The 26,803-nt window shown below is 39.6% G+C and overlaps 1 pseudogene across 1 annotated transcript; it reads right to left on the bottom strand.

Annotated features, from left to right (window-relative positions):
• Window positions 1-1,156: 1,156 nt before the first annotated feature.
• LOC146756062 (AF4/FMR2 family member 4-like) lies at window positions 1,157-25,015 on the bottom strand (annotated as a pseudogene). The gene is made up of 21 exons (XR_014937561.1): window positions 24,959-25,015; window positions 23,882-24,669; window positions 22,566-22,610; window positions 21,555-21,641; window positions 16,997-17,033; window positions 15,228-15,276; window positions 13,885-13,905; window positions 13,278-13,332; window positions 12,229-12,266; window positions 11,727-11,889; window positions 10,274-11,212; window positions 9,505-9,593; window positions 8,178-8,415; window positions 6,205-6,302; window positions 5,569-5,632; window positions 5,285-5,421; window positions 4,811-4,882; window positions 3,609-3,702; window positions 3,051-3,094; window positions 1,998-2,218; window positions 1,157-1,421 (listed from the first exon to the last, which is right to left on the bottom strand). The product of XR_014937561.1 is annotated as an AF4/FMR2 family member 4-like (transcript).
• Window positions 25,016-26,803: the final 1,788 nt, after the last annotated feature.

Below are 26,803 nucleotides of genomic sequence, written 5' to 3'. Positions count from 1 at the left end.
GTTACACCAACTCGCTTCCCTCTCAAATGAATATTCTGCTCCATCAAATGCATCAAACACGAATGGGACCTTCATTAACATGGGGTAAATACAAGTTTTAAATCCATTCTGCATCAAAACGATTAGACAACTTCCCTGTAATAGCAGGTGTGCTCCCCCACCCCACAATGGCTGTTGCACTGTCATGCTGTAGTGTCCATTAACCACCAGACATTTTTTCAGGCAGAAAAAAAAATGGACCTCCGTCTCTACTTAAGATTTCTGATTTTCCAGTCAATGAGAAAGTTGCAAATGGCAGTTCTGGTAGGAATTTAACTACTGTTGGTTTTTTTCACCACAAAACTGCTGATTTTGCAAGTGTCAAAAAATGACAAACAAAATGCGTTTTAAATGAAGAGAGATTAAAAAAAAAGCACAAGATTGTCCATTTCAGAAACCTTTCCTATATGCCTTTCCTATCAGACCGAAGTTCATTCCTACACCATTACTCTGATATTACATTGAATGCAAACTGTTTCATGATTTGCTATAGTGTTAACCAATGGTTTGAAACTGCCTTGAAAGCAACCCAAGTCAGAACCAGCTAAATATTTTTCCATATAAATTTCTTTAAAATTCATTTAAATGAAGTATTTTAATACGTAGAAGAATATCTGGAATTTTTTCTATTTAGTACAAATTCTGCAATAATAAAACTCTAGCTGTCATTTATTAGTTGATCATAGGCATTAGGCATGAAAAGTATGGTGTTTCTACACGTTAGAACCTATCAATCCTAATTCCTTTTACAGGTTCTACCACCACAAGACATTACAGAGTAACAAAGCTCACAGAGTACTTAAATAAAGTGTCTATGTTTAATTTTTCCTAAGTACTTGGAAGGGTAAAATTTAGGGAAGAAACAGCTAAAAACTACCCAAAAACTGGGCTTTTCAAAATTAAAATTAAAAAAATTAAAATAAATAGGATTTAAACCGACTATTTCCGTATTGTGACGGGAATTCCAATGACTGATCCATCCATGATAGATTAGCCAAGCTACACCTTTATATGTCGCAAATTTAAAAATATTTAAATAACTTAAAAAGGGAATACTGAAGGAGTTCATTAACAAGATCGTTTTGGGTTAAAACACAAAACACAAATCAAGATGGGAGACATGTGAAAGCATTCTTTGTTTTTAGTGTCAACTAAGCAATGTGTTATGGCAGTCTTCCTTATTGACATGACACAGTGTTGTGGAGATAAATCAGAGGCAGCGAGAAAAATGTGTTCAATTTTCCATTCCTTCAGTTCGAAGTATCACTTGGCATCCAGGCGCAACCAGTGTAGTCCCTGACGGGTGTAACGCACTAGGTCTGTCATGATGCTCGAGTTAAAAACCAGAGGGCCCATAGCTTTATCCAGTTCGGCAAAGAACTCTAAAACAACAGAAACACAAATTAGGCACAGTCGTTCTCATTGGCTGCCGTAAGTGAAATATTGCTCTCCCTAAAAGAACACCACCTCAGCACAAACATTGCAGATCAAGGCAAAAGAAATGAAAGACGGCTGAAGATGGCAGAAGAAAGAGAAAGAGATCCTTTCTAAGCCCATTTCTTTACTGTTTTGCAGAAGGTAAGCATAATTACACTGTGGCCTAACTGTTACAAAGCATTCTTGGCCTTCTCCCTCGAATGTGTATATTCACTCCAGGATTTCAGAAAAGGAAATGCACCAAGTTCTACTTCCTAAAGAGAAAAACTTGCAGGAAATGCAAGACTTATTTATTTATTTTAAGCATAGCTGGTAGGAAATGTTAGATCTCCAACACCACCTGACAACCAGGACAGCCAGCCCAGAGCATCGCTGTCACCAAAGGAATTACTTTCCATCTTTCTTTTACAAAGGACCCAATTATTTATCATTATGCACTGTTAACTCCAAAATTGAAAACCTGTTAGAATTTAACACAATGTATACATCTTAGGTTACAACTTGCCTTTGCCTACCCTTACCTTTCTGTTCTTTAGACAGCTGTTCAGCTTGGTCCCAAATTTCAGTGGCATAGAGGAAGTTGGATGTAACTTGGACGTAGCTGGCTGCCATCTGATGGATCCTCTGGGGGATCGTCACTGAAGACCCACTCCCTGAAGGGTTGGCTGCCCCAGAGGAGTAATTTCCTGAATTCCCTGGAGACAGCTTTGGAGAGACTGGAGACGGCATACCAACAGGCTTGCTGCTTATCCAAAGGAAAACATTACATTGTAAAACACGCACACAGATATGTCAGGTGTGTCATGCAAATGTCTTCCTACAGCTCAGAACATGGGATGCTAAGGCACTCCTACTTCACACACTGAGAACTCAGGACTGGCCCTAAAACAAGTGAGCTTTTGAAAACCTCTCATGTTCCTCCAGCTCCTGTATTTTAGCCTCACAGCCAAATCAACATGCAGCATCTTTCAATCAAATCTGTTGTTTAAATAAATTGAACCTCACATAGTAATAATGAAAAAATTAAAGCAAGGCAATTATACTGCTGTTGTATTTTCAAATAACATGATGCATATCTGAAATGCCCTCCTAAAATTCTGGTTTTTGTTTTGTTTTGATAGAGTAATCTATAAAAAGTCTGTTGTCAGGTTTCAAGAACAGAAGTAAACTGCTGTACCATGGAAGAGCTTACTGTGAAAGCACTTGTAGCCATCTGGGCTACAAGTGCATCACTGCAGCACTAATAAAGCTATTGTTTTGAGAGCAAAAGCATTACATAAAACAACAAACCACTGAGACAAGTGACCTGTGTGTTAAGGACACACTGAGAAGTTTTTTGTTCATTCCTCCCAACAAGGAGTTGCCTGAGAATATCTCTGTACAGCACATTTCTCAACCTCTTATCAGAACTCTTACCTGAACAAAGGGATCAAAATCTTAGAACAATTAGAAATTAGAACAAAAACAACAGAAGCTCAAGAAAGTAAAAGCTGCTCTTTGAGCACCTCAAACTCACAGTTTATGTGGAGAATGAGCTATAAACATAGAAATACAGGTAAACTTTTACTACCTACCTTCCCATACCAGGTGACGGTGCTTGAGAATTATTATAGGAATTCTGTTGGGAAAAAGTAAACGTATGTTTATACCTCAGCTAATTCTATTTTATCTGGTTGTTTAATTGCTCATTTCTGAACATGAGTTCTCATGGCTTTTCTTTTAAGCATATAATAATATCAAAATATCCTAAATAATATCAAAGTACTTTCAAAATTGGGAAAAGCATCCATTTCACTGATGACTAAGACACAAATCAGCAAAGTTTTAACTTTGTTATATCAACAACAAAATTAAAATTCTCTTTGAAGCCAACTAAATTTACTAAAAGCTGCACCAAAATATTAATAGGAAGCTATCATTAGGACCAATGGGTTGATGACATCATAGTCATGCTGTATCCTCCCAGCTTTAAACTGCTCAGCTTGAATGTACTTTCAAGGTCCATTCCTAAATTAGGGCATACTGGAAGTTCATGTGCAGCAATCTGAATACCAGGCAGAGGAATTTTAAGTAATGTAGAGCTTCAATTTGATTAGTTTTTTAATATTTGAAGAAAATATATATCCAATTACCTTCAGATGTTCAGTCAGAGTTTTAGAATATTTCAATGCACTTTCCTTTTTCAGTTTGAAAAGCCTTAGGTATAGTAGAGATTGGCACCGAAGACTAACCAAGGACAGAACAACAAAACATTTCCAGTTAAAGTCAAGCTTATCACAACATACCAAAAGTCAAAAATGGAGTACCCATGTTTTTAAAAGCTTTTCTCTCCCAACACTAAACAGCCAACTGTCAAACTGTAACTAGACAAAGTCCCACACCACCTTTACTTCTCAAGAAAGTAAAGAACAGTTTTGTGCCTTAAGCTGAAACTAGGTTGCAGTGACTTTACTGATACAGCCTTCACTTTTTTCTCATGTCAGGACACACTGAATCTGGTGCATGCTGCTATAGTCCCCCCTCCCTTTTCCACCTGACACAGTCAGCTTTGTTCAACTGCTTGCTGCAGCCATTTAATTAGTCCAGAAGGCAAATGACAATTCTTAACAGCCATTTCAAGTTTTGCCATATCACTGTGTGAACACACAGCAAAGACCCCAAACCCTCCTTCTGCTACTCCTCCCAAATCCAATAGATAATTTCCTTTCCAAGAAAGTTTCAAAACAGAACTGGAAATTCATTCAAATGAGTAAAGCAGTGTGCTCTGATTATGTTATTTTACTAAAATTAAAGCCAAGACCAGACAACAGTTTGCTTGTTAATGTAATCTCAAAGTTTCCCGAAGCATTTAGGTCACAGCCCAACATCAGCTGACCATGCAACCAACTCAACAGTAGTCTGTTATTTTGGAACACTATAATTTACAAAGAGAGCAAATGAAGAGCTCAGTTCATCAACAGTAACTTTATCAAAACACTAAGGATAATGAAATTCACAAAGGCACCTCTATCATTTTTAGCCATATTAACAATTCCATTGCATGCGACAAGTTACCAATGACATCACGTTCTAAAATAAAAGCAGTAACTGACAGAACATTATGGAAGTCAAAGTTGAAGTCAGTCAGTCATTTTCTTAATAGCTGAAAGACTTTGTTGTTGTTAACAAGCCCTTACAGTAATCGTTCTATAGCATCAATGGTACTGAACAGTCAAACAGAAAACTCCTATTTGGTTCAAAACACCTGAAAACTCAGTGTAAGACAGCATTTCACAGACTGAAATCTGTGTGTGTAATTAATCAGTGTGTAATATAAAGTTCAGGATACACGTACCAAAGCACTGCTAGCCTTTTGTCTGCAGCCGTAGCATCTGGTGCCAAGTAATTCTTCAGTTTCATAGTGTACCTATAAACAAATCACCAACAAGAAAACTATCAAGTAAATGAAACATTATACAATCATTTATCAGCCACCAAGTTCTTATGAAATTCAACTTTCAACTCCTTCACTGTTTCAGGTCTTTCCCTCAGACCCTAAACAGAACGTGGCTAGGCAATAATTGGAATAGTTCTGCTCTGCACATGTCACAAATTGTTAAGACATCACAAACTTTGGAATAAAGGATCTCAGCCCTCAAGAACACACTTGAAGCTTCAGTAACTGGAACAAAGTGGCTAGTGATCCGTTCTTAGTGTAGAGCAAGGGACTCAAAAAGTTAGTGGCAGAACATGAGTAAAATGCAGAAGCTTTGATTTCCAGCCCTCTTCCCCAACCATCTGAGTTCTGTGTGTGCTTTACAGCGCTTACTTGATTAATTCCACAGTTTCTGAATACATAGGGAACGGGGACTTGGATTCCTGAGCATTTTTCTCCAATGCATTCCCACACTCAATGAATGACACCACTGCATCTAGGTAGTACACAGCCTTCTCAAACCTGTCAGACTGAGAAGATTGGAAAAAAAAAATAAGGAAAATATTGAGAGGAAATACCAGAAAGTTCTAGTACAGACAGGCAGCAACACAGCACAAGCAATAAACAAACCCTAGCATAATGTGCAAATACTGGATAAACATTGTAGATTTGCTTACCAATGCATCTGCATTATGTTTTAACTTCTTTGCTTCCTGTAAATAATGATCAGCTGAGTAAGTCCTACAATAGAAGACACATTTAAGGAGTCAGACCACCTACTCTGTACTTCCTTTTATGACAAAAGTTTGTTAATGTTACAGCTTTCACTTCATCCCCCTCTAACTCAAGTTACAATAACAGGAGGTACTGCATCACAATCCCATTTGGGTTCAAAAAATGAAGGCTCCTCTTTGCTACCAAAGACAACAACTGCTCACCATGGGCAAAGCAGACTCTGTTAAAAGAGAACAGGCAGCAGTGATATCCTGAAAGTGTGTGATGGATACATCAACACTTAAAAACAGGACAACCCTGGACTGTTTAGATCTACTGTTTGGTCCATCCACGCTCTGCAGGAACACACAGGGCAGACTAGAGTTTCTCCTCAAGGAGTGCACCATCTGCCAAATATTTGGTGCACAAAGCAGGCAGAGAAGCACGTTGCTGCAGAACAGCATGCAGATCTCCAGAGCATGAACTAGTATTCAGCATCTTTTGTGAAGCAAACAGGACAACCCTTCTCCACAGAAGAGCTCACTGTGCTGCAAGATTAGCACCCCCAAAAAGGGAAAGGCACCCTCTGCTTTTCTTACCTGTCATCAAAAACAAGTTTTGCTCTTCTGGACTTTGAGCTCTCTGTAGATGGAGCAGAAACAGGAGGGCAGTTCGATGAATTGTTCAGAATCTTCTCCTGAAAGGAAAATGGTCACCGAATCATGTCAAGACTTTTTTTTATTTTTATATTCTCAAAGACAAAGAGGAATTTACTGTACACATTTTTCCCATGATTTCACACTCTGTAAGCAGTAAGTTCAGTTTAGTAGCTGCTTTAGCTGCCATTCACCATACAATAACACAGTTTCCCTGAGGCTTTCATCTCATGCTGGCACAGGGGATGACACAGAGGCTATAATTAAGCTGAGCCCTACTACACTAGGAGATCTCCCTTATTGCTAAATCATGATTTTCCACTCTGAACAAAGAGGCTATATATACTTCTGTGACTTCTCATGTCTTTCAACAATAAACTACTGAATGTCTCTGGGTAGAAAAGATTAGTATTTCAGAAACACCAACTTCAAGGAGAAATAACAGCTGTCTTCACAACATGCTGCCCTTGCTCCCCTTAATTTTACATGGCTCAATGTGACACTTCAGGCTAAAGAAGGGACATCAAAACATCTTGTGAATTCTAAGTGAATCTCTTCTCACTAGATCAACAGCATAAGGCAATTTCCCAGCTTCAGTGTGCTTTCAGTTCTTTGGAGTCATCGTGACCAAAGGCCAATTACACAGAGTATTTAATAACCTGCCTTTATCAGATCCTTGCTAATTAGAAGGATCTCAAAGTTGCGAGGCACTGCACTTGCACAGCAATGCCCTAACTACCAGTGTAACATAAAACACCACCAAAACATGCAGGGAAATGCAGCATTTCCAAAGTATGAAAAGAAAAACATCAAACAAGTTAACAGCTGGTTTAGGGACAGTTCTATGCTGATGAATAAGGAAAGGCCGGAGCAGCAGTCTATGATGCAAATCTGCTATCTACAGGCTTCCTGTAAGTGCAGACACCGATGCACACAACCTTCCCAGGTTTCTAAAATTTCACAGTAATGGCATGTAAATTAATCCAGCAGGTCTCCCAGTTTAAATATTGCATGGACTCCACCCTAATGACTAAGCCACTTTCTGCCACTGCCGATGGCAATTTGCTGCTTCACTCCTCCCCAAATCAATTACCCTTCCTGAACACTTCAGAGCAATCAAGGAGAAATGGTACATTTGGAATCCCAAAGATAAAGGTGAAATCCCTCCAACTTGAACATATTACACTCAAATCTGGTTATACAACAGAAATTACTCTATGAAGATACCCAGATGTGCTCACAAGTTTACTCCTGTCCAGTAATACACATTTATATACTAATGAAAAAGCACATTACATATCATGACCTTACACTATCATCATCTTATAATGTTTTTGAAACCCTTCAACTACATATGTTCTTAATCTAAGTTGCTTAAAAAACACTTTCTGCATCACCTTTTCCACAGTGTTTTCTCTACTCTAACCACAGAGAGCTCTGTACCATCCTGATCTGGAATCAGATGAACCTTTCTAGAATCCTAGGGTGAAAAATGAGAGCCACAGCTTTGTATCTCAGCACTGTGCATGGACCCAGCTCCTGTTCTCCTTAAAACGAGGACAAGATCTGTACTTGCTCCAGCGACATAAGAGTAACCTCATTATTCATTCAGTGTGAGCAGATCTGTAGTGATATTTCTCATTAACAAATTAAACAGCAAATACGCAGCATCTGTCATCAAAAGATGACTAAATGCACTTTAGTAATTAACATAAATATTTGGTAGGAATAAACATTAGCATTCGACAATCTCTCCTAAGTTATTTTCCAATTTAGAGTCTAAGCACCATGGTACGAAACAAGGCAAATCTGAAACTAATTACATTTCAACAACTGCAAATTATTTAGATGACACTGCACGTCAAAATGCAAAGCCAAGAAATAAGTTCAAGGCATTCACAGAACAAGCCCTTTACCTTTGTTTCTTTAGCACTGCCAGAACCTTTTCCCTCTATCTTCCTCTGTTTAGAAGATGAGCAGCTTTTACTGCCACTGCTGCTGTCCTTACTAACATTGCTGCTGGACTTCAAGGATGATGACTGACTGGCTGTCCTCTTCCGGGACCCGTGCTCTTGTTTGGAATCCTTCTGAAGGACTGGGGCAGCAGGAGATGGCAGTAAATCCTTCTCTTTAACAGCACTTGGTTTTAAAGACCTGGACAAAATGAATACATTCAGTTTTGTTTTTTACTTTTCAAAATAGAAATAAAACAAAAATCCAGCATCACTTCTTTTTTTCTCTCCACACCCTTCCCCCATTTAAGCCTTTTCCCTCTCCCTTCCCCCCCCCCAAAAAAAATAATAAAACAAGATTTTTAATGTTAAACATAGCAAGACAGATTCAGAGGAAGCAAATTATCACCACAGTAACTAAACGTTACGAAGCCTGATTAAACTAGTTTTCACCACTTTATCTGTTCTGACCTGAAAACGCAGAAGGCAAGTTCTAACCATAAAACCACATCCCTCAACAGTTCTTAAAAACACCCTAAACACTTGTAATGTTAGAAATGAATGCCAGCATTAGCGCCAGTCTGTCTATTGCAGACAAGTCAGCCTAACAGCTCAGAAAAAAGATGGCCCAGATAACTGTTCTCTAGAAGCCATTGGCCTTTTGGTACAGTCTTACCTTGGCTGCTGAGGATTCCAGTTGCTAATTCTGGCATCCCTTTTCACAGAGAACAGTACACAAAATAACTATTTACATGAAGTTTTTGAAAAACCATCTTGTTGCATTTAACCAAGTGCCCTTCAGAAAATCACACCAGCAACAAAACAAAATATCAGGACTAAAGGAAAAAAAACATGACAGACGAGCATCCATTTTTTCTACATTTCTTAACAGAAACAAAGAAGGCATTTAACTCAGAAAGACTTCTAGCATCTGTAGCCAGAAGCTGCAGCTTCTCACACATCAGTAATTCAACAAATATTCGCTGTAGAGAATTTTTTTTCCATGATGTAATTATACCAGCTGTCTGTTGTTTGATCTGAAAAAGGTGAACCCTTCATAGTAGGGTTTACCTAGTCAATATTTTCAGTTATGGATATGAATTTCCACCAACAACTAATGGAAACTTCAAACTGAAGAATCAGAAACCATGAAATATTACCCACTGATTAGTAAGGAGACATTTTGTTGTGGAGGAAGGAGAAGAAGGTAAGGGAGAGATGGATACAGGCATGAGTCTTCTCCTTGATCACTCTGAGCCTTCAGTGCTGAAAAGACAGGCAAGATACTCACTCCCTACTGCTAGAAGTCTTGTGTCCTGATGGAGCTTTTTCTTCTAGTTTTGTTTTCTTGCTTTCACTGGCTCTGTTTTCATCCTCATTCTGAATACAGCAAACAAGAAACACATCCAGATAAATGTCTACATTTACAGCTTCACGAAGACAGTAATTTTTCACATTTAATGGATTTAATTCAGTGGGCGTCTTGCAGCGTACAGAATAATACCTGTACAGGCTACAGAAACATCCCCTGAAGCAACTACCTTGCATCATATATTTGAAAAGTGGCAGTCTCAAGTTGTTCATTTTATAACACACATATCACTATGAAATAACAAAAATCTGCCAAAGGCTTTGGTACGAAATCAGATTTTATGCTGGGGAGTCAAACACAGGTGTCTTATGAATGCCAGGAACTGTAAAACCCATGGAGTCTGTAAGAGATGTCGAAGACCAGATTTTTATATAAACCTAATCCTAAAGTTGAAGAGTTTAAGAGGATACACAATCTGTGCTACCTCCAGGAATGCAAGCTACAGTGCTAACACATCTAAAGGTACAACCCTCTGCCTTTCATGAATGAAAACTCCAATATTCCCTATTACAACGGCACAGGAAGGATCAATTTATTCTACATAGAATAGGTAAGCAAAGTAATCTCCTAAATTACTGAGCCACTGCAGTGAGGTATGACATTGGTTACTGGGCCATATGCTTAACCCCTTTAGCAAGATACTAAAAGGCTAAGATAACAGGCAAGATTTTATTTACGATACTGTTACCTGCTTATGTTTCCTTTTGCCTTTTGTGGAACTCTTATCAGAAGGCTGCTTCTGAGATTCTCTTGCATGCTTCTCTGGCACATTTTTCTTTTCCACTTTGGGCACATCAGCATCCTTGTAAGGCTTCCCTGGTATTCTTGATAAGAGGCTCAGGTATCCATTTTGTGAAGGTACCCACTTCACAATAAGTGGGTACCTTTCATCAGGATCGCTGAGTGGTGAAAGAAGCTCTTTCTCTTCCATAGGAGAGAACATTCTTTGCCGAAAAAAGCTGTCATCCTCCTCCATGGAAGATTTAACAGGAGTCCTATTGCTCTCGGAGTATTTGGGTGTTTGTGATGAAGGAGGCAGGCTTTCATTTTCATCTGAATCAGAGGATGAGGTATCTGTTTCTATGAATTCCCTGGATTTCTGGGCAGATTTGCTTGAAGCCTTGTATTTCTTTTTCTCTGTTGTAGGCCGAGGGGAAGATTTGGGCTCTTTCTTTATATTAGGTTTTCTGGAACCTTTAGTGGCTGCCTTATGCCTGTTTGAAGGTATGTTTGTTGCCATGTCTACTGGGGTTTCACTTTCTATTTTAAGACCTCCTCTAGGCTCTTCAACAGATGTCTTTTCTGCTTTCTTGGGCTGCTTTTTACCCACGGTCCTCCTCTGTGTTGAGCTGTCACTCTGGGCAGGTGATTTCTGCGTGCCACGACTGCTCTCTGAGCCCTTTTGGGCGGGTTTGGAATCTCGCCCTGGTGTTGAAGAAATCGAGTCCTTGGATCCGCTTTGATCAGCGTACCCACTTCCTGTGGGTACCTGATCCCGTCCCTCTTTTTTGTAGCCTTGTGAGGATGGGATGTTGCTGTCCACAGAAGAAGCTGGTGACACTTTATGTGAATTAACTTTGTTCAACCAGTTATCCAGTTGCCACTTGTTTGTTGGCGGTGGCTCCGGCTAAAAACAAATTTCAATAAAGCACTGTTAGATACAGTGTTTCACGTGGCTTCCATCTTTTCTGCAGCCCTACTGTGCTGCAAGCCAAAGCAAGCGGTGCACTTGAGCATCTGAGGTCAGTAACTAATGAAAAATGCATATAACTACAGATAGCAGGTCTGCTTTTTCCTTCAATCAGAAGAACTGCAGTCCACAGGAAGCACTTGCTGCCATGGCATTCCAGACTAAAAGCTACTGGTTTTTAAGCTACTGTTCCCATGTCTTCTGCACTCCAACAGATAACTATGGTAAAAATCACCTCAAATAACAAATGTGTGCTTATAGAAAATATAGTTATCATGTCAAATTACAGGTACTTTAGCAAAAGAATATGTGGAAATATGTGGAAATAATTCTACACTTGACAAGTTTTTGTTAAAAAAAAAAAAAGAGACCGAGAACATGTTCATTTTTTTCTGCTTTTAAAACTCAGGATTAATGCCTGATGACAGCCCAAATGCGTGACAAATCCTACCTCAGGGGATGCACTCTGTGATGGTTCATTAGCTTCACTATCACTGGAACTGCTTTCACTTTCAGAGTCAGATCCTGAACTGCTTTCAGACCCACTGTGGCTGCTTGAGTCATCCCTTGAATTATCTGCTCCTTCACTGTTATGTTGTGAAGGTTCAGAACTACTGAAAACAAAAAGGAAGAAAAATAAACAAACATTACTCAGTGCAAAGGCATCCTGGAAGTTCTTCCATTAGGAAGAATAAAATGTAATATTTTAACTAACATTTGCTAAAGAGTTCAACTGAGCACAATTCACCTTGTTCCCCTCCCCCCTTCACAATGTTGTCAGTATAATATTTGCAGAATATGTGTTGGCCACTGATTAAACTCTAATCACCTTCTGGTCTAATCAAAGACAAACAACTAACACTGATTTTAGAAACGAGATCAAGCCAGAAGCGCTGACTGGACCAAACATCACTACCATTGGATTGCAGCATAGAAAGTAAAGGAATGCCTACCTTCCAGGTGTGCTCCTTGGAACTGTTTTATCACAGTCCTGCAATTAAGAAGAAGAGCATGAGGCTTCTAGAAGCATATGCAATTACATTGCAAAGTACTGATATCAAGTCTTAAAGATTCTAAATACTTAGCCTGAAGAGTGCTCTAATTCAGAAATACAGAGGTTTAAATTTGCCTGCCTTTGGCTTGTACAAAAGGAAAAATAAATCACAGTTCTTTTATCCAAGCTTTTACCACAAACGTGTCATCTCAGAACCCTCCATATTCTGACAGTAGTTCTGAGATTTCCTATTTTCTCCACTCCCCCATGCCATGTTTTAGAACCAGATGATACAAATTTTTACTGTGCTATTCCAGAAATGTTCTATGTCCCAGTAATTAAACAACTAAATGCACCATCTTCAAGTTTTCCATGTGAAAAAATAACAAACAGCGGAACTGAGAACAGCAAAAAAAGCAGCATGGACTTCTGCTGGGTAGCACAGACTCAAGAGGTATGTTTAATTCAGCAGGCTGAACACCATCTCTGGCTGGAGATGCACAGAGTTAATATTGCCAAGGAGCAAAAGATACGATAAAAATAAAGGAGCTGCTAGACTTATAGTTACAGAAACAACCTGGGAGTAAAAGACACACACAGCAGCTCTTATCCCGAACAGTTGCTGCATGGACATCTGTGTGCCATGCACTCTTTAGCCAGCACAGAACATGAGGGGCTCTCCCTTAGGTGGCAGCCCATTGTGTGTGTTAGGAAACTGACTCTGTTTCCATTCCACATTTAGAGAAAGCCCATTTGAAATCATCAAAGCATGAGTCCCTAGGTAAAAAAAAAAAGTACTGTTCTCACAAAACCAGATCATTTTCCTCACATTTGCATTTTAGAGTACCTGAAGTTTGTTTGAAAACTTGCTAATTGTTTTTCGTACCTCAACTGCAAATTCTCCTTCAGCTTTTCAGTTTGCTGTTGGACTACTGAACATTGCTGATGTAACAAACCATCAATACACTTGGTTTATTCTACTGAATCTTTGGTATCTTGTGAACATACCTGCTCTCCATCGCTGTCTTCGCTACTGCTAAGTTTTAAGTCATCTTTCAACATACTAAGTAAGTAAAAGGGAGAAAGTGAGACAAGTTTTTCCATGTAATTTAATTACATTCAAAGCACTCTTCTATATTCCAACAAGTTACTGTTTATGCTACAGAGCTGGGTGTGTGGGTGAAATCCACAAGTTACCATTTAAAACATTTAATGTCTAAGAATGGCAAGTTAAGTCATTCTTTAAAGAAAACTACGGGCTGTAGTGCTTTGATTCCTTTGTTCGTTCTTTAAAGTTTAGAAAGGAATTCTGACACGTTTTACTAATGCAGGTGGAGCTAAAACATCTGCGTTCAACCTCTTACACACCACGGACAAGAATACTGTTTCCCATTGAATTAAGAAATGTGATTGCTTCATGTCTAGTGGCAAAATCCCAACTGTTCGACATCATAAATTTTCTACTATTCTTCAAAGGTATAATTGCTCCTATTTAGGGTAGTCATACATACACATACTATTTCATGACACTGAAAGTACAGGAACACAAAGAAAACATAGTGGGGTATTTGTGCTTATTTAAAAACACCTTCGTTACAAAAATAAAACGTCTTACTCTGTCTGGTTCGATTCACATCTGGAGAAAGAAGATAAGAAAGGATTAGAATACTTCCCAATTTCACAGTACAGCTGTTCTACTTATAATCTGAAAAGAAACAGCAACCTCGAGAATCTACTTAGACATCTATTTTCAGCTGCTACCCTTATCAAAAGATGCATTTATCTCACTTTTTAACGCTTTCTTAACAGAGCACAATCGCTTTATCGGAAATTCTATTGACACAGCAAACATCTCCTCACCCCTCTTCCCATGCACCTCACTTCAACTAATGTGAAGTGCTAACTCCAGTTCTTGCACCTTCCTACACCCTCCCATTCTGGAACCAGCACAGCCCTTTCATAGAGGACTACACTGCTATAACAAAAGAAAAGCCAAATGATGAACTCCTACTGCTACCACTTATTGAAGTGGCTGTGTATAAACATCTGAAACCTCATGTTTTAAGGAACTGACATAGTCTATAATAAATAAATAAATGAACAAGCCACTCTTCAATTATTTCCCATTGAAGAAAGAACAAATCTCACAGATGATTTGTTTTTTAATCTTATTAATACTAAAAATGTAAACAGAAAAACTAAACTTCATTTCGTAACTGCATCACAGCAAATACTAACTTAGAATACCTTCAGAATCTGCAGTTGCTTTCAGTAAACATTCCATCATGTGGAATGGGCATTTTTTGTTTGGAAATTGTATTTAAACAGAATGTAATCAATTTTCAGGTATGAATAGGGCAGAAGACAGTTAGATTCTTCCTGCTGCTTTTTTATTTTTTCTTTCTGATGTCTGATTAATGAAGCATAATGTTAGGTCTGTGTACGCAACTAATAAAAATGCCTGTCAGTCACTTAAGAGAATGAGTAACTATTCGTACAAACTTAACTAGATCTCAAACTTAATTTACTGTCTCCTCTAATAACAGAACAGTTCCTCATCCTATTTGTGCAACTGCAACAAGCTGCTTCCAGCTGACAGCTTAGCAATGCACGTTTAGTAAATCCTGTCCCATCCTGCCCATTCTCACACACTGATACACTTCCAGCTCACCAGCCAATTCCTAGGGCCAAACTCCTGCTCAGTATCCTACAGCTGAGAAGAAAGCAGGGGGATGGAAGGAAGGCACAGCGCACCTGTTACACCGGTGTGCCATTATTTGCCCTACTGTTCCTGAAAATAGGTTGAAATCAACTTTTTTTTCCCTCTCCTGTCAGTTAAGTGTAAAGCATGGCCAAGAGTGTGCAAGAACTGACACATTCTGGTAAAGAAACAGCTACTTCCAGAATCTTTTAAAAGTTGACTGTTACATGAGAAATGTTTTCTCAACTGCTACTTACGATTTGGATTGATGGCCATTGGATGTTTTTGATGAAGGATTATATCGTTCTAGAAGGAAAAAGAAATAACGCTGTACTCTTTTGAACACAGACAGCAAAACAGTCACTGCAAAGTGGACAGAACTAAACAGGCTTAGCCAAACAAACTCAAGAATGGCGGAGTGAACAGGAGAAAGAGGGACCAGCTGACGTCAGGTGCAGCCTCTCACACATTGACCAAGTGAGAGAGGAGCAGAGACAGACTGCCAAGAGAAGCAATGACCTTAATCAAGAAAATCTAGAAGGCTTTTTTAAATTGTTGCTGTCTAAACCAACACACACTTAATATGTTTCTGAAGGTGTGAAAAACTTCTGCTTCTATCAAGGTAGGATACAAGTGACAATCCTGAAGTAAAAGAGGATAGGTCTAGCTTAGATATTAGGAAGAAATTCTTTAGTCAGAGTGTGGGGAAGCCCTGGCACTGCTGCCAGAGAGCTGTGGGTGCTCCATCCCTGAAGCCAGGCTGGGTGGGACCTGGGCAGCTTGGTCTGGGGGGAAGCTTGGAACTGGATGGCATCTAAGGGACCTTAGAGCCCAAACCCTCCCATGAAAATTATTCTATTACCCTCTACATGCTGAGGAGATCAATTAAATCAAGTTTTTAATCTGTTTCAGCATTCCTACGCAGCTTTTTAGTGAATGAAAAGTCTTTAAATCCAAAAAGCAAACTCATAAACCAAACCCTACAGTTAGAACACTGTGATATAATCTGCTTTTTGGTTTGTCTTCTTTTTCCTTCCCTGTTCTTTAGTTCTAGTAAATTACTAAACATAGCACAACAGAAACAATATCTGAGGTTGTTGGAAGTGTCACAGAAAACTGAAAATGGAGCTGAGAAATGGTTCTGTGTTTTTATCTATTTGGCCTCCCTGATGACATACCTAAAGATCAGCTGTTTCCAGAATGTAACCTATTGGCTAGCCTTATGGAATTAAGTTTTAATTTGTTTCCTTAATTCCCCACTGTATTAGGAGTTTAGATTAAGCTGCTTGTGAATACCTAAGAATAAACCATTCCGCTTTTACTATTTAATCTGTTTAATCACTTTGACAGGGACTGGTAAGACTGTTGGAAGGCAACAGCACAAATCTAATTCATTTTTGCCAGATATGTTACCTGGTCAAATGCTTCATTTCAGTAATATTCAAAATGAAGACACAGTCAAATAGGAATAAAAGGTGCATTTGTCTAGACTTTGGAAATACATTCTGGGATAATACACTCAAGAATATTAACAATTCTTGAGCAGTTCTCTTCAATTTTCATATCCATAATGCGAAAGTGGACAAGAAAAAGGAAGAAAATGCATTGTGCTTTTTCTATTAAAATATGAACTTCGTTGCTTTCCAGCATACCCAGGGGTTTTCTCTGTGGGTGTTTTCACACTCAGCTATTTTCAATCATATCAACCAAGGAAGCCTATTTTTCGAGAATTAAAAAAATAACAACAATTTAAAGAAACAATTTTATTTTTTTCCCCTTTTCTAGAAGTTATGAGTGAGTTACACAACAGTTATTAACTTTCCAGTTCTCAGCAAGAAGCCACAAATAAAATCAAGTGTTTATTTCATAAGTCTTGAGAAAATACGGACAATTTTTACGTGCAACCCATTCCATTACCAGCCTGGAGAGGTCTCATGATCTAATGGCCTGACTTCTTAAGGGGTACTAAGAATACTCAGTTGTAACAAAAACACTGCACATAGGAAAGGAAGTTTAATGTACTTACTCTGTTCTCCAGTGCCAAAACTGGACTGTTGAGACTCCTAAGGGAACAAAAGATCACAGGAGTTTTTTCAAAGGGAATTTTAACATCTGAAAAATCATGCCATAATCAAGCTATTGTTCTGACTTTAAAGGATGGCACATATCCTTTAAAAAACAACAACAAAACAAAACCAACACCTACTCCCAAAGAAAACCAACATGCTAAAAACAAAACCCAGTGGTAACAACCAAACAGAAACAGGGAGCCCTTTCCTGGGCCCAAGCTGCCTTCCCCAGCAGTGACAGAGCAGCGAGTACATGGGAAGAGCATCCTTAGCTCATCTGTCCCACTGACCCATCTGTCCCTGCTTGCTTGCTTGGAAGATGGGCCACGTGCAGTTGTCATACACAGTACCTGAATCTCCAGAAACTGTGCAACTTCTGCAAACCCTATCTTCCCTTTCTCACCTTCATCCAAATCCTCACGTAACTGAGCAACCTGGCTGTATAAAAGCCAACAGACAGTGATAAATACCTGCCTCGATATACAGTGGATTTGCTGTCTATGAAACTAGCCTTGAAAGACAGAGCCTCGCCAATTCTAGCACTGGTAAGATCTCTGTATTCCTGTTCCAGAAAACCCAATTCTGCCTCCTGAAACACAGTACGTTATCAAACACTTGAAATGTTAAAAAATAAATAAATAAACAAATAATCAGAGAGTATTGTGTTACTGAAAACCTACTTCTAAGCTAGTGTGCCATTTTAAAATAGGACCTTCCTGACCTCCTTTTAAAATGAGGACAACTGCTGACCTTACGCATAAAAACAGAGAATGTTTGAGTCAATTCACCAAGCTGATAGATGTACTCTGTGACAGTGAATTGCAGGGGTTTGGGGCACAGCTGTACAGCAGTCTTCACAAACAGCCAGCTCAGTGACGTGATGCAATTTATAAATGCAGTTTCCAATTGTAACTTCATAAACACACAAAAGCTCTACCTGGCAAGGCATACTTACATATATCTGACTTCCTTTAACATTTTTATTTCAAAAGTGGCAGCAGTTGAAATCATGACTTGAATGAGTATTGTCAGTGGAATGGAGAAAGAGTGCAATTTTCTCAAAAACAAAACCTCTTAGGGAACTTTAAGATGTTCCCAATGCCCTTCATCTTTACTGACTGAAAGAAGAGACATTAAAATCAACCTATGGTTAAACTGCAAAGTCAAGATCAAGTTGCAGAAGTCTTCTTACTTCAACAGAGAGCAAAAGCCGTACTCTCTTCAGAATACAAACTGATTCTTATCTTTCACACAGGTTCAATGAGTACAAGCATGATTCCTCAGTTTCCTTTTTCCTGTCAACTAAGACAAGTAGGTAAATACTTGATAAAAGTACCTGATAAAATGTAGGTAAAACCAAAAAAAAGACCCTACAGTAATCAAAATACCACATATGCAGAACGACTGCGCTGTGCTGAGCACAAGATGAGTAACTGGGACTGTTCTCATCAATGTACATACCATAAATTCTACAGAAAGTGTCTGCCTCAGTGCTTACCTCAGCCAGAAATACTTCCTATTTCTAAGGCAGTATTCCAGTTAAGGGCACTTTAACGAGGTGTTATGCTTAAATGTGCAACTTCTTCCAAATAACTCACCATCTATTTTGCCTCTGAATACACGTCTCTCAGAAACTCAAAGATTAATAAAGAAATAAACAGAAATATATATTTTTTCAAGTCCAATTTCTTGAGAACGAAGAAATTAAGAACATTTTGAAGGATGGAAATGCTTTTCACAAAAGCACAGCAGATTGCTGAAGTTAAGTGGAAGACACTTCAACAGGTAAGAAACCATTGCTTGGACTCTGACACAAAATGGTGATTAGAATGGTAGTCAGGTACATAATTCTTACCTGTCCATTTTTGGTTTGGCTGTGGTGAATAGGATCCATTTCCATTTAATATCTGACAACCCAGGTCAGACCTCACTTTTAATTCTCAGAATAAAGTTTCTGGATCACAAGGATCACAAGGGATCGACGCAACTGACTGCTGCCTTCACAACTACTACAGCACGGGACACTGAGCAAACCCAGAGACCAGTGCACCTCTTCAGAGATGTCTGCAGGTCACCGCTCAGGTACACAGACATAACAGCTGTCAGTGACATCACACTCCCTGTTCTATGATGGAAAGATTCCATCCAATAAGAAATAGCTGCATTTCTGAATATATTTTACAAACACACCAGTCCTCCTGCTCTGCATTTTTTGACTGTGAACCCCTGGCTTTAAAGACTTACACAGGATGAAATTACAGAGCGTTAGGTGATGGGATAACATTTTTATCAAGAGTCAGGAATCTGTTTTTCACAGCACCCATAAAACTTTTTATGACCTATTTTCATGAAGTTTTATCTTCTGATTCAAAGACTTCCTGATAATTATAAGATATATTTATAGTAATGCAGACAGGCCCCACTCAGGATTTTGGGTCCCTGCAAACACTTGCTGCACACAGGGAAAATGATCTTATGCCAGCAATCTTAGACATAAAATCCACCCATCCACCAAAACGAGCCTCATTTTCTACATGTAGGCAAAGTGTACCAGACTTCTGCACACAAGAGAAATGCTGTGAGATGCTGCAGCATATAACTTGTAAATAAATAGAAAGTTAAGGAGAATAAGATTTTCTAGAACAGTGTGGCTTGATTCAAGTAAACCAGCGCTGTGTTCAGCCTTCTGAATTCTGTTCCGGGTCTAGGCTGTACAAGCCTACAGCTCACTAACTTGCTGGAATTTGGAGAAATCCCACTGCCAAGAATGACAGAGGGGAGAAGGCAGAGGAAATTACAGACTTTGGAAACAGAGAATTTGACAAAGTTCCATGGCTAAGATGTACGCACACAAAATAAATAGGCTGGCAGAAAGTTGAAAGGCTCAGGGCAGCCATACATGGAATTTTTTCGCAAACTTTGTGAAGAAACAGAATCCAAGGTTGACAGATTCAGAAAGAAAAACACAGCCTCCCTTTTGTGTTCAGACGTCAGCAAGGCTGTGCAGTATTATGCAGTTCCTATCTGCAGCACAAAGGCCTTTGTATTTCTGCACACTTTCTTTCCCCCCCTGAATCAAACAGCCACTGAGAGAAGAACGTAGGCAACACAGGCTGCTGACACCAAAGCTGCCCATAGCTCTGGGCTACCCAGGCAGTGACAGTACCAGGACCATCCAACCTTCTGTCAGCCTGTGGCACTTTGGTGGATGTGCACTTACAACACACAGCCTGGAACATTTGGCCAAAAAGCAACCATGAGTTGTAGTCGGAGCCTTTTGGAAAGCTCCATTCACACACTGCTCTCCTGGTACATCACCAGCTCCAACATCTCTCCCACCCTGAGATAACTGCTATGAGGCACTCATGAGAACATTTACTTGTGGCCAAACAATCTAAATTACAGAACAACTTTCTTTTTAAACTGGATTGTTATTAAAGAGTAATCCAACTTGTTTATTTGGGGGTTTAAAGCTGATTTTCAAATGGGAAAGTAATTTCAAAAACATCCCCATGTTAAGAGGACTAGAAAGTTGACGACAGAGCATTTACGTAACAGCAAAAACTGTTACAACATTTAATTAGAGATCTCAGGGAGAAAATCTTAAAGTATTTCACTGAATGGTTTGGGGAATAACTTGGATCAAACAGGAAACAGAGAGCAGTGAAATGGTGCTTCAAAACCAGGAACAGTGGAGTCTTCATGATTAGGAAGGCAAGTTTTAAAAGGCATCCATAACTTCTGCAATACAGCGTTAGGCCACATCAGCAACCCATTTCAGAGATATGTTGAGTCTTGAGAAGAATTCTATTCTCAACTTAAATCAACTGCTGATAATCAGTAGATACAGGAAGTAAAACATGATTTCATATATTAGTCAGCTGCCTCAAACCAAACTGTACTTGCTAAAGTTGCAACCCACAACTATCTCCCCTGCACACTCATCAGCCAACAAAATACTTCAGATTACAGAGCAGCTTTTCAAGGCAAACAATCACCAGTGCCAGTGTGACTGAAAGCACTGCTGCTGAGGGTGCAAGACCCAGCCCTGGGAGGACTTCGAAACTATGAGGAAAGTTCAGTTTAAGCAGAAAAGTACATTTAGATTTCTTAGTATTTACCACTGCCTGCCAGATAGAGGTAAGCAATACTTGCTTCTGTACACAATGGTACAAAGTATTCCCCCTACAAAGAAAAAGGCTCCATGGCATTTTAAAATTTCACAGTTACCTTTAAAAGGCTTGAATTTATGAAACAGAATTTAATACAAAAAGGAAAGCTGCCCCACATGTGTCTTTGCAAATCACTCTGTGTGTGTAAACCAGAGGAAGCAAAACAACATTCTTTGTAAGAACATTGTTGTGAAGATGCGACAATGTTGTGAAGATAAAAAGATTCCAGGTATGGAAACAAACACAGAACTACACAGAACTCAATATAAAAGAGTTCCAAAATCCTGACCTCTAACAGGATCTATTCTTTTAACAGCATTCAGTACTTGACCGCAACACTGACCTTCGTTGGAAAAGGAAATTTTGATGGTTCAGTTTTGCATGGTGTATGAATAGCAGTCAGCGGAGGAGGCCAAGAATGGGTCATCTCCTGTAACCAGAACAAAAAAGAACAGCTATTAGCAAAGCAAAAGCACAAAGATTCCAAGTTACAATCCTGGTTTGAACAGCAACCACCTCTCAATTCGCAGTTCACTGTTCATACTTCACTAAGCTTTATATTCAAATCTTCATTTCCCAAATGTATAATGAAGATTTTGCATAAAAAGAATTTCTACCCATGAGAACAGATAGTTAAGACATAGCAACCAAACAAGAAAGGCACAAATCAATGGAATTGATTTGCCCGAACAGAAACTAAAGTCTGATTACTTCAGGCTGTGAAGAACATATGTGAGACTAAGGGTAAAAAGAAGAAACCTGGAAAAGGGAAGCACAGAAAGTTTGAAGAGAAAAGTGATAAATCAAAAGCTTGAAGCCAGAAAGAAAGTGTGTTGTGTTCACTCAGAGCATCTGCAATAACCGTGGAGTAATGAAGATCAGAGCAAGTCAGTGATGCAAATGCTCACAGGGCATCCAGTGACACCTTTGTGACAGCAGACATGAACAAGGGTCACACAAGGGATAAAAAGATTTGAGAAAATAACACAGGTAGAAGAAGAAGGATGTGCTGCTGGATAGAAAAAAAATATTATAATCTAAACTGATACTGGAATGTAAACACTCTACTTTGGTGGAAGAAATGGTTAACTCTGGGTATAATAGCAGAGGGCTGGGATAGAAGAAATGCAATTCAACATGGAAACCCAGGAGATGATTATGCCCAGCACACACAGCTCTGCTTCCAGTGTTCCCCAGTCTACCTACTTTAGAGGATTGATTGAGGAGTCCTCCTGTAATGAATTGCAGTCAAACCAATTTGAAAGGTACTAATCCACTGTAGAGCACTTTCCACCTCCTTAGTAACGTTTGTGTATTCAACAAGTAAGTTATGAACAAAGCCCAGAGAACTTACTTTTAGAATTTCATCCACGCAGCTCACATCACCAGATGCTGATGCCTAGAAATCAAAACTCAAGATTAATGTCTCCTATAACAGACCTTCTTTAAAAGATCCCAGGGGTATGAAGCAGTTAAAAATAAACTTCAGTCCTTATCATGATTCATCTAGACTCTATAGAGATACAAACAGATCTTGCTAATTCTTTTCAGCAACATTAATTTTAATATCAGATAGATTCAGATTTTTACAGGATGAGTCACATCCAGTTATGAAAAGCAAATACATCAGATCTATAAAACTGCCACAGTAATCTCTTACTTTTCATTTGACAGTTAAAGTGATCTTAAGCAGTCAGAGACACTAAGAGACTTCTGTGAGAGGGGGAAAAAAATCATAGCTTTCAATCATTCCTGTTAAGACGCGACTGGATAATATCTGAACTCAAATGGATGACCATGAATATGCAGTAATGACAAAATGCATTATCAAGTAAAACATAGATGACAGCATGAAACTAGAAACAGCAATAACTATGAAACTATAAATCATTTGCATCCCTGACACTACAAACAGAAAGGAAGCAAAGTTACTGCACATTTTACTGCACTAATGTTAACATGTGAAGTCTTCCAGAATATGGAAATAATTTATTTTTCAGCTCTCCTTATCTGTTTCCTGGATCTTATTTTGCTCTTTATTGAAATTCCAGAAACAAATGGTTGTCAAACAGTACAAGATGCAATGACATTTTATTACTAAGGCACTCTCCTTGTATGTGAGCTACAGTCAATTTCTGTGCCCAACAGTATTCTGTATTCAGCACACCTTATGAGAAGTCTGAACCTTTTTCAGTTTGGTGTGCTTTGGGGTTACCTTAGTTTGCTTAGGCGAGGCTATCTATAAATTATTACATTCTTCAAATGAAATTCTGAGTTAGGCAGAGGATCTCTTGTCTAGGACAACATGGCTCCCAGAGAAGACAATACACGCATACAGGTTGTCAAAATAGTTGTGAGTATCCTACTATTTTACCAACTTCTGACTATAATTTAAAATACTCTAGGAAAACTTGTTAGTCTGGGTTAGGTTAGCCTTTCTCACTACATCTCATCGGCTTTGCTTAACAAAAGCCACAATCTCCACATGGAAGAAGCATTTGTGCATTTCCCAGTGAAAATACAGGCCTTCACTGTGGAAATTTAAGATGCTTTACTTAACAAAATATAAAATTTACAATAAACTAAGTTTATTGGGATTTTAAAGAAGCTGGAAAATCCCAGCCCAAAGGGACTGACATTCAAGAATCCAGTAAATAGATAACAACTTACATCGAGTGGTTGAGAAGGTATTTTCAGCTTGGTTAGATGTGCCTTGCTGCTAGGTGCTCATTCACACCGCTGCTGTGAGTCTGACTACTGTAGTGTTTGGAGGATAACTTTGGTTCCATGGATTCCTGTCCATCCATTGGCCTTACATAAGCAGTGGGTTTCTGTAACATTGAACTGGACTTGGACATGAGCGAAGGTGGAAAAGACTGGTTAGAGTGCTGTCCACTTGAAAATGAGGGTACACGTGAAGGGGAGTCCCAGTTGGCATCCGGATCCCGGGGAGATTTTGAGAGTTGATGTTCTTTGCTGTGATGATCGCTTCCATGAGATCTCGAATGACTGGAGCTTAATGAAGAAACAGCAGGAGGTTTCCCAGGGCTGGAAGAACGGGATTTGGAGTGTTCCGATCCATGCTGGCTTTTTTTGCGACTGCTGCTGCTACTGTACGAGTCACGGTCATGCCTCTGGCCACTACTGCTAGTGTTATTGCCACTGCCACGCTGACTGCTGTGGCCGCTCTGTAAACCCGAGGACCGTTTCTGAGATTGCGAGGAAGTGCTAGGTGCTGGTCCTACAGGAGTCCATTTGCTACTCTGATGTGAACTAGTATTATGTCTCTGATCACCAAAGAAACTTTGGTTTGATTTTTCATCTGCTGTTGATGGTACGGTAGGTTTGGGAATTCCAACAGGCTTTGGTAGCGATCTATCTCCTATAAGATCATCCATTTCATCATAATTACCAAGCATGCTCTGAATGCGACTAGATAATTTGTCTTCTTTGCTGGTCTGTGAAAAACATTAAAGAAAATGCAAAACACAGCTTTAAAATACACAATTTCATTTTTGGTTAATTGACTTGACAACTATTGTAATTAATCTAAACTTTAAGGCTAAAATCATGGCTAACATCCAAGTCTTTTTTTGTTAGTGCTCCCAATTCCCAGGTTTTGTTCTTTAAGCAGTAATTTCACTCCCTGTGACATGAAGAAAAGATGTACTTCAGTAGCACTTATCCTTTTCTTATGCTGATCTCTAATTACTGAAAAATCACACTGGTGTTTTCCACCTTCCCCACCCTTTTATGGGAGAAGCTGTTGCTCCCAGTATGAACTGACTGCCCATAGTTATCCATAATAACAGAGCCATGTAAGGAACAGATCATGCCCCACATTCTTAAACCTTTTAGTGTTATAAAAACAGCACCAGTGTACACCAACACCATCTCAGAAAGATGGCAGATAAGCTGCCCAACTTCCTCTGCTGACAGAAACTCACCATAAGGGTCAACAGCACCACTGAGTTATTTCTCTATTTGACTATCTGAAAATTGGAAGGTATTTATTTTCAAAGTCTGTTTCTGATCTTTATTTCTTTTCATTAATCCTTATTCTCTCCTTTTCATCATGAATTCTTAAATGTTGAAAAGCTGGATAACTTAAAAAGTAGTCTGTCTGTGTGCTTCAAACAAAGAAGTAACTAACAACTCTATTAAAATCTTTGATCAAATTTAAATGCAACTTTGCCCAGTTATCATTTTCTCATTTTATTTCATATGGCCAACAAAGTATCTGTGAAGAAGATTTATCCTTGTCATGGTTTTGTAATTTTGTAATTTTGCTATCAGTATTCCACATCATAACATCATGTCAAGTATGGATACTTCTGTTGAATGTGCAGTCCACAGAAGAAGACTACATATCCCAGAGAACAACAGGGTTAATGATTAAGTCACGGGACCAGAACGCTATATAATCTCGTTCCCAGGCTGGAGTGCCCTCCTTCTTCTCTCGAACTTCTCGGAGAGTGGGAAGCGTTCCAGCCGTGTCGCCTAGAGTTCACAGTAGGCCTCTCGGTTTTTAGGGACTCTCTCTCTCTGTTTCGTTCGATTTGTTAGCCTCAATTATATTATATTGTGTTATCTTGTATTTCGATATCATATTTAGTAAAATAAGTTTTTCCTCCTTAGATTGCCGCTGTTTTATCCCATTCCCCTTTTCCCCCTCCTTTCCGGGCCCCAGGGGGGGGGGCCCACATGGTGGCTTCCCCTGTCACGGGCATAGGTAAATCTAAGTAACCCGTGACACCATCCAAAGCCAATCTTCCCTCTTTCTGCCTGAAACTGTTTCCCCTCCTCCTATCCCAAGTGACCCTGCTAACAGCTTTAGAAAGCCTTCATGCAGCATGAAAACGTGCCTGTGAGCAAACAAGCAGAGAGAGCAGCAAGGATTGCTGTTGCACTGTGTCACGCCGCTCACTGCCCTCTCCTCCCTTACAGGTTTCAAATGGAATTGGTCCCCAAACTGCCGCCCCTGATACACCGCAAGTCCTCCGGGAGCTTCTCTGGGGCACGGAAGCCAAAAAAAGATGAGACTTTGCCACCTCTTTCCAAGGGCAGGAAAGGTAAAGTGGCTTCCAGCTCCTTTCCACGGCACAGGCAACCAACTGGAGGTGGGCAGTCTCTTGCTGACCATCATCCCAGGGCTCTCACTTGTTTCAAACCTTCCTGCTGGCTCAGCATGGCTTCTTCCCCTTAGATAATGGTTGGCCTGTCCAAAAGGGAAGTGGTGGGTGTGACGTACCCCCATCCCTGGCTATGGCAGGAGGATGTGGGGATCTCAGGCCCTGCCCTCCCCCAGTGGAAGGGCAGGGACCCCAAAAGTCATTCTGCTGCCTTCTTGTCACCAGCCAGGTCCTCTTTCCCATAGCCAACGTCCCTCCTGCAGCCCCAAAACAGAGCTGAGCTGCAGAGAGGAGGAGTGGGAACAGAGATGGTTTCAGGGCTGGCTCTGGGAACAGGCCTGAGTGCTGCTAGTGAGCGAGCCAAAGGCTTGATGGCGAATCTCCTCTTCCTTCCTAACTGCAGTGAGATTTGACATGACTCCAACCTACACCAGAAGCCTGAGCACTGCAAGTGTTGACA

This window comes from Coturnix japonica, chromosome 28 (genome assembly GCF_054131305.1).
Source record: "Coturnix japonica strain WE chromosome 28, WE-NBRP24, whole genome shotgun sequence".
NCBI classification, from domain to species: Eukaryota; Metazoa; Chordata; class Aves; order Galliformes; family Phasianidae; genus Coturnix; species Coturnix japonica.
This window is presented reverse-complemented; position numbering and strand designations above follow the sequence as displayed.